This window comes from Periplaneta americana, chromosome 2, assembly GCF_040183065.1.
Source record: "Periplaneta americana isolate PAMFEO1 chromosome 2, P.americana_PAMFEO1_priV1, whole genome shotgun sequence".
Lineage (NCBI taxonomy): Eukaryota > Metazoa > Arthropoda > Insecta > Blattodea > Blattidae > Periplaneta > Periplaneta americana.
This window is the reverse complement of record NC_091118.1, coordinates 211,698,555-211,708,028: the sequence shown is the minus strand read 5'-3', so window position 1 is coordinate 211,708,028 and position 9,474 is coordinate 211,698,555. Positions and strand designations below refer to the sequence as shown.

At 37.2% G+C, this 9,474-nt stretch overlaps 1 protein-coding gene across 1 annotated transcript in view; it reads left to right on the top strand.

The window, feature by feature from the left end:
- The window catches only part of LOC138695098 (very long chain fatty acid elongase AAEL008004-like), a 473,051-nt gene that overhangs the window by 285,459 nt on the left and 178,118 nt on the right, over positions 1-9,474 (top strand). The window lies entirely within an intron of this gene.

The following is a 9,474-nucleotide window of genomic DNA, read 5'->3' as shown; positions in this document are numbered from 1 at the left end:
GGAGAGGATTAAGACGATTACTTACGTATTTGTTGACATTAACTTGGACGGTCAACATGGACACGTAGCATTTGATTTGTGTTGTGGAGTGTTGTGTTGTGGAATGATAACAAATACCCTGTGTACGACTTGCCCGCGCAAAATACAGTTCGAAAGAGGTTATGGTAGCACACAGACCGTACAGGCCGCCATCTGTTGCTACGACGTTCAAGTTATACCGTACACGTTATCAAGTTCAGATTGAACGCCTTGAATAATAGGCAACTTCTCTGACATAAAAGCTGAAACTCGCTTCAAATCGCTGACTCACAACAATGACGTCATGACACACTTTGAAATGAACACCCAATAGTTACTCATGCCTTGAAATGAAAGGATTGAAAAAAAAATGTAAAAGAAAACTGAATGAAGACATATAAATACAAATTAAAAATGCGTATAAAATGAAAAATATAGATAAATGCAGATATAAATAAAATACGTAAAATATGTGAGATGTATAAATTAAGATTATTGAGTAAGAAATAGACAGCAATATTATTTTAAATCAACTACCTTTAATACTTAAATAATAAAAATTTCATATGTCTAACCACAATTTCCATACCATGTACGGATTTTGTTTAACACAACCTTGTCCAATCGGTGCTCATTGAAGGCGAGTACTCACCTAAAGGAAGACAGTTGAAGAAATAACTCGCGAGCGCAGAGTAGGGGTGGTATCGTTGCAGAGGAGAAAGAAGGGGTGCTCTAATTAACTGTTCAGAATTCTCCAATATTCTCTTGTCTCTTGAGTGGCGATTTATTAGTAGTACACAATGGACGTAGGCAAACGAAAGAAAAGTGATCACCAACCATGTTCTCTTCATTTGTTATGGGAAAGCTGTTATTTTTTTGTAGTAGTACCACAGTCTAGACCAGGGTTGGGCAGAATTATGCATTCTGTGCTTGCACGGTGTACTACGTGAGAAGTGTGCTTCTAGAGTGCACGAAAACCGGTTTATTCAAGTTGCGGTACGTACTGTATGTTTCGAAAGAAAATGTTATTCTAGCAAACTAAATAAGAACACAAAGTAATGAAACACTTCCTTAAACACAAAACAAAACATGTCTGTTAAACTTTAATCCATATTACTCAATTTCTCAAGATTTGGAGAAACTGTATTAGCACAAGAACTGCCTTCAAAGCCCATCATTTCTTGTTTGAGATTTGTTTATTTTCGTAATAGAAAATAACTGTTCACATCTATAAGTGGAACCAAATAAACACAAAACTTTCTCACACAGCTTATGCAGATTGGGAAAGCGTCCTCTTGGGAAACCGTCATAAAACTGCATAAGACTCGACCTTCAATTTTTTTTATTGGGTTATTTTACGACGCTGTATCAACATCTAGGTTATTTAGCGTCTGAATGAAATGAAGGTGATAATGCCGGTGAAATGAGTCCGGGGTCCAGCACCGAAAGTTACCCAGCATTTGCTCGTAATGGGTTGAGGGAAAACCCCGGAAAAACCTCAACCAGGTAACTTGCCCCGACCGGGATTCGGACCCGGGCGACCTGGTTTCGCGGCCAGACGCGCTGACCGTTACTCCACAGGTGTGGTCTCGACCTTGAATCATATTTCGCTCGCATCTCTCGATCACATCGCAGGTCAATCAATTCACACTATAATGAAGAGGGGACGTTATCAATAATCAGTTGGAATCAGAACATGTAGCAAAAATACGCAAATCCATTTCCAGGCAATCTAAACCGTGGAACCTTGATGTAAATTCCTCTAATAGACCGGATAGAACACATGCGTACATTTCGAGATTTTCATTGTTCAAAATGATATATTTCACCCTTTTGCATTTGACGTATCCATAACAGCAATTTCTCCTTAAAAGCTGCACTTCTGTCTGCAAATTTTTTTCTTTTCCCTGAAGTCCTAAATTCAGCTCATTTAAAAGCTGTAAGATCTGTTACAGCTGCTGGCACACTACAGCGCTCGCTCTTGGAATACCCCGTGCGCACGGAGGGCAAATGCACTCAAACGCCCATCGCTGGTCTAGTATATACAGTCACGAAGCTCAATACGTAGTAAATATGCATCCATAGATAGTTGCTAACCACTAGGATCGTTAATATCGCCTCATCACAGACAATGCGAAATAGTACCGGCACAGTCTATTGTTCCTAGCACCTTCACAACTCAAGTTTCGTGACTGTATATACTAGACTGTGGTAGTACTTTATATGTCAGAAATTATAAAAGGAAGACGAAAACTTAATATAATGCACCACTACAACACCATACATAAAGCTGTATGATGACTTTGTTGGCGAAGATCGCAAGAGAAAAGTTGGCGAGTTAAAACTATCTCTATACCCTGAGGTAGGTTATAAATGTATCGTCACATGTTGAGTGATTTTAAGCATTTAAAATATATATTTCAGTTTTATTAGAAAATGCTACAAAATTAAAAGCACACAATTCATTTTATTTACTAATTCTATATTACAATTTTAAAATATTGTAGGTAATATTTGAAGAGTCCACTGCAAGAATGATGGATGTCATTTGGAACACATTTTGCAGGAGAAGCAATTGAAAGTTTGAAATGCTTAGCGCTCAAAGCTTAACTGTGATTTTCCGATCATTACTGGACAATGACTATCAATGTTAATGCCATATAACTCTGTATGTACATTCTATATGTCTTAAGCTATGCATTGACAGTCTTGGTTCATTTTCGACAAGAAAGTGACATTCATCATTCTTGCAGTGGACTCTTCATTTATTAATTTCTGTGCAATGTAGGTGAAACTTTCCGCTTTTAGCAGCCACCACATTTCTACCATGTCAGACTTCCCTATTTGCCTTTTCTTGTAAACCAAATTTTCGCAAGCTTTCAATTCATTGAACTTATAAATCTAAAAGAAAGTAACTTATGAACGAAGAAACATTTGCGTCCAAAAAAAATATGGAATGAATACTTCCAAAGTGAATACAGGTTACAGTGTATAAAGCGTGACATGAGTTTACCCTCTCATTTTTTTTTAATTTATTTATACGGGTAATTGTAAACAAATCATTTGAAAATTTGGTGTTTAATTTATGGCTTGAACTTTGTTTCCTTTAAGCGCTATAATTATTATTAAATTTGAAAATTAAAGCAAAGTAATAGCTTCACAATTCTTTACTTAAAATAAAAACTGCCTATCATAAATGTCAACTATTAGCATCTGAGATTTATTTTTCCATTTACTTATTTGTTGAATTTCGTTATTCTCCTTTCAACTACACATGTCACAATATTACCACGGATTACCAATTAGGTTTACCTTCAAGGTCGCAATGAGAACTGCGTAACTGGTTGTTGTTCAATCCAAGTTCTTCAAGGCTAGGCAAATTAGTCACAAATTTCGGTATTTCTTGAAGTTTGTTGTAGCTCATGTCCAGGAGAAGTAGATTAGACAGTGGCTGAGTTGTTGGCAAAGAGTCTGATGACACAGTTGTTATTATATTTCGTGATAAATACAATTCACGGAGATTTGCAATATCTGTAAACGAAGAAAGCGATAAAGTATGCAATCCGCATTCCTCCAGATATAACACTTCAAGGTTCCTGTTACTCAAGATAGATCCATCTTCAGGAAGAACAAGTCCTTTGTTATTGGACAAAGACAACCATCTCAGTTTTGGGATGTACCAGAAAGTCTTCGGGGAGAGATAACTAAGTTCATTGTTGGATAAGTCCACCACTTCCAGCGCCTTCTGCCCCATGAAGGATCGGGTACTGATGGTTGTAATGGCGTTGTTTGAAACATTCAGGACTCTTAGAGACGTCACCATTCAGGTTCGAATAGTGAACCTGGAAATGCTGGTGATGTTGTGAGAGAAATCTACTTCGGTGACATCTGTGTTGAACCTGCTGTGAGGGAAGTCTTCAAGGAACTTGCTGGCACAATTCACTTTCCACACAGAACACACACACACGGAGATGGGCACACTGCACTCACACTGATACAGGTGCCTAGCAACAGACACACCAATGCCACCACTGACAGAGACATTTCTTAATACCACTAGTATGTATATTTATGTATTTTAATCAGATAAGACATGTTAAGATAACTATTGTTATTGTAACTTGATGAAACTTCACATCTCTTATCGCTTTGCGCAAAAAAGATTATCAAACGTTTCTTGAGACAGTCTTTATTCTGTTAAAGCACTTGAGATTTGAGTATCAGTATTGAATTGTTGAATACTTTGCTCGAAGTTCACAATATTAGAGGTAAGCTTATACATTTCATGGAGGCTCATCGATGTAGATCCGTGGCAGAGCTCCATGCTCTTCGCCCCCGCACTAGAATGAGGTGCTGTGGTCGACATCACGCTCCGATCACCTTCATATCCGGAAAAGACGCAATATTCAATTTGATAGAAAGCTGAATGAACCTGGGTCAGTTCTGCAAGTTTTGGCAACGAGAAAAATCCCTACACCACCCAGGATTGAAACCGGGACCTTTCAGACCATAATCAGTTACTTTGCGAACTCAGCCACTCGGCAGCCAAAATTAACAAGATATGAATTAATACGGGTATAAAACTAAGTCAAGTAACACTATACTCAGTGAGCAATGTAACTCCTTGCTTTATAACCGCTTAGCGTCACATCTAGTTATGTTAAACATGACTCTGCATCTCTTACGTCGTCGAGAGTGCAGTAGAGTTTTGCTTTGTGTTTTTTTTTTTTCTCGAGCCTCACAAATAAGAATGTCCGAGTAATTTCATTGTTAGATGTGACGATACAATAAGTAAATTACATTTAAGAAATACCCTACATTTACAACCACAGTCTAATGAGTATCCCCATATAAATATTTAAAGAAAATAATCTGCCCTCAATGAGGGTGACCATAAAGAAAGCTAATCAGGAGAGACTTTTTTTAGGCATAAAAACGAAATGTGAAGAGATGCACCACGAAGTACGAGTATATGCAGGTTTTATGATAAACGTGATTGACTTACAGCAGTAACATTATCGAAAATTTTCGCGAAATTGGTCGTTTCTGCAAAAAATCACTTCTGTGATTAAAAATAAATATATGACTTGAGGCTTTCCCGGCGTTTGATGTAGAAGAACTCTTTTCGGGTTCTCACCCAGGTGAGTTGGAGATTTGCTTCCAAGCTTTCGATGGCTAGCTCTGTCATCTTCTTCAGGGAATGAAGTGATATGGCAGAGCTAGCTGTCGAAAGCTTGAAGCTAATCTCCAACTCACCTGGCTGAGAACCCGAGAAGAGTTACTCTAAAAAATATATATATTTCTCTTTAAAATTATTTTAAAGAAATGCAGTATATTTGTCAGCTGCAAAAATTAGAGACAGATTATTTTGTGAATTCTGTTATTCTCTTTAATGGCTAAAGAACCATTGATGACTGAGTTTTTGTATGAAACTAAAATAAGTAACAGTGTACTCAGCGATGTATGACATGGAGGGGGAAGGAACCTCCATTATTTTGGGACTTTTTTTATTCATGAGTGGTTCCTTATTGGCATCAGTTTTGAATTTCCCACCAGAGAACTGACTAAACAATATACTCGTAAACTTACAGATCTTCCATCTCGACTATTTTCACTAACCTGTGACTCTCACGTATTCTATCTAACACAGAAATAACGAAAACTGCTGATGATATCGAACCAATGAGAAACGAAGCAAGAGCCAGTAAGATCAGAACTGTAACAGAAGTACTCTGCTGTGTATCAAATGATTCTTCTGAAAATGTCCGCTCACTTGAACTACTACTGTTCCTTATCAAATTTTGCTCCACGATATTTTCAACCGCTTTCCCACACGAACCAATCTGACCGCAAATTTCATTATCCTCCTCTTTACTACACATGTCACAATATTTCCACGGATTACCAGTTAGGTTTACCTTCAAGTTCGCAAGGAAAACATCGCTCAGGTTGTATAACTGGTTGTTGTTCAGTCTAAGTTCTTCAAGGCTAGGCAAATTAGTCACAAATTTCGGTATTTCTTGTAGTTTGTTGTAGCTCACGTCCAGGAGAAGTAGATTAGACAGTGGCTGAGTTGTTGGCAAAGAGTCTGATGACGACACAGTTGTTATTATATTTCGTGATAAATACAATTCACGGAGATTTGGCATATCTGCGAACGAAGAAAGCGAAAAAGTATGCAATCCGCATTCCTCCAGATATAACACTTCCAGTCTCTTGTTGCTCAAGATAGGTCCGTTTTCTGGAAGAACAAGTCCTTTGTTATTGGACAGAGATAACTGTCTCAGTTTTCGTACGTACCAGAAAGTAATGGGGAGTATAGACTGAAGTAGGTTTGTGGATAGATCCACCACCTCCAACATGCTCTGTCCAATGAAAGATCGGGTACTGATGTTTGTAATGGCGTTGTTTGAAACATTCAGGACTCTTAGAGACGTGACCATCCAGGTACGAATAGTGTATATGGAAATGCTGCTGATGTTGTTGTGAGAGAAATCTACTTCGGTGACATCTGTGTCGAACCTGGTGTGAGGGAAGTCTTCAAGGCACTTGCTGGCACAATTCAGTTTCGGCACAGAACATACACACGGAGATGGGCACACTGCGCTCACACTGATACAGGTGCCTAGCAACAGGCACACTGATGCCACCACTGACAGAGACATTTCTTAATACTAACGCAGGAACTCACTATTTTCTACTGTTTAACTCTACCCATATATACATTATTTGAATCAGATAACACAATATTAGATAAAAGGAAGGAGGTATGTCATAGGCTTCACGCTTTTATTGGTCCCGGCAGCAGAGTAAAGTCCTGTAGTCCACATCACTCTCCAATCACCTTTATACCTGGAGAAGATTCGCTACGCAATTTGATTGGAGGGGTAAGTGAGCAGTGATGCAAGTTTTGGCAACGAGAAAAATAACTTCACCACCCGGGATTGAAACCAGGACTTTCCAGTCCGTAGGCAGTTACTCTGCCAACTCAGCCATCCAGCCGCCAAAATTGACAAGATATTAACTAATACGGGTATTGAACTAGATGTAGCGCTGAGCGGTTATAAAGCAAGTAGTTACAAAGCTCTGCCCCACCAACGATAGCGATGTTGCAGTAATCACTAGGGATCAGTCCACACCTGTGGAATAACGGTTAGCGAGTCTAGCCGCGAAACGAGCGGGTCCGGAATCGAATCCTGGTTTGGACGAGTTGCCTGGTTGAGGGCCTTCCGTTAACAGCGAGTACTGGATAATTTTCAGAACCGGTCACTAGTTTAATTTCGCCTCCATTATCACCTTCATCTTCATCCATCCTGCATATTTCCAAGTTCACGAATAGGAGGAGGATGTGCATGAAATGTAATTATTTTTCTTTTAACTTTTAAACAGCATGCTATATGATGTAAAATAACAAAATACTGTTTGCAATTTTTGTTGCACTTTTTTATTTTTGCCATTTTTGTGTAATATGTCTTTTTTGGTGGGAGGGGGACATTTAATCATTTTCTCCCATTTTTATTAAGTTCTGTTTTTTTTTTATTATTTTTATTTTTTTTTTAAGCAGTTGTACATACAAATCATAGGTGCTGCTTTCCTTTCATTAACATTTTACTTTGCTAGTCAGAGGTCATAGTGGCCTGATAAGTTCACAAAGTATATGGTGAGGATAGATTTTACCTGGTAATAGTTCACTGCACAATAGTACTGTTGTTTGCTCCCGGCCTACAAACGCGTAAAAACTGACATGGAAGTTGTTTAAAATTTCTTTTATGCCAAGGATATTATTAAAATGGTATAAATTATAACATCATTAACGGTTTCAATGATTATTTCCTTCTGAATATAAACTGTATTGGATAAATGCGTGTACAACATTCAAAATCTACCAAAAGCCAACGAGAATTTCTACATAAAATATTGTCTAACATTATGTAGATTTGTTTCCATTCTATATTAAATGTTATGAAATCTTTTTTAACTTTTAAATTTAAATTGTATTCATAATCATCTGGAAAATCGTGATTCAGAACAGCAATTTCCTTGTTTAATTTTACGGTTTCACCATACTGTATAATTATCATTACTGTATAATTACTGTATATTATAATTGTGCTTTCGCCTTCAACGCTTATCTAAAGTCTTCTACTATGTCCATGCAAAACGATTCGATTGAATATGATGAGCGATAAACAAGGAAAAGAATTCCTGTAATCTTATCTAAACATATAACAAGACTTGCCACAATGAATAAAAATGAAAGAGCACACGTTGCTGAATTTTAATTTTACTTTTCTCTGTATTGGAATCCCTTCCTGAGCACGAGTCTTACTCATTCAGGAGTGGACTAGATTATCTTTCATGTTACTGTTTTCATTTATTTACAATAAAGTGAAAATGTACACAAAAGTTGTCAAAATAACCGAGATACGACGATTTTCCCACTTAAATATTTCAAAGCGTGTTTACCTTTATAAAGGAGATATAAAAGTTACAACCAGAGGGCGGATCAGAGTGACCAGGTTCCGTGGCTTCATGTTACTGATGCAGAGAGCAGAATGTCTCGGTACGTGTTCCCTAGGTACAGACAGTGGGTAAAGAATTATACAGTATGTAGTAGGAACATCATGTTCCGCTTCGCAAACAGGTGGCGTATGCTATTACCAGTAAAAGTAAATGCGAAGTTATTAAGTGGGAATACGACTATCCGATAAACTACTCATAGTAGTGGCCTGCTGGAAAGAAATATTTACTAACGTGAGCAAAATCAAAAGGAGTACGGTTGGTTTCAGCTAAACATGACAAAAGATAACAAAATTAAAGCCAATCTAACCTCATAAGAAATTGTTTGAGCAACAGCAACTCTTCAACTCTTAAGAAAACATTTAAAACCACGGACCAAAAAAAAAAAAAAAACTGAAGCATTAGCCTCAACTATAATAAATTTTCCCTTCCTAGAAAATGTTAAAAAAACTATTCTAAAAAATAATTCATAATTAAAACCATTTTTATTTAGTTCCGATTTTTGTACACCCAAATTAAATCTTAATCCAACATCGAGGTCGCAAACCCATTTATCAATAAGAACTCTCAAAAAAGATTACGCTGAAGAAAAAACCCAAATACCACAAAAAAATATAATAGAAAAAAAGATAATTTTCAAATATTAAACTTTGGTAGATGGAATTATATTTATTATTTGGAATTATTAAAAGGTAGTTTTGAAATAGAAATTATTTCTATTGAGGCGATAGAAAAGGTGAACCACACAACAATGGCAACTGTATTTTCTAATGCCATGTATATTTTGTGGCCTACTGGTATCAGGTATAATAATGTATTTCTTTTAGCCACAGATGCTGAGCCCTTATGATAAAGACGGCAAGGACACAAAAATAATGTACCATATCCTAAGTTGTTTCACCTAGCTTGATTAGCATATGGACTCCATAGGGTGGC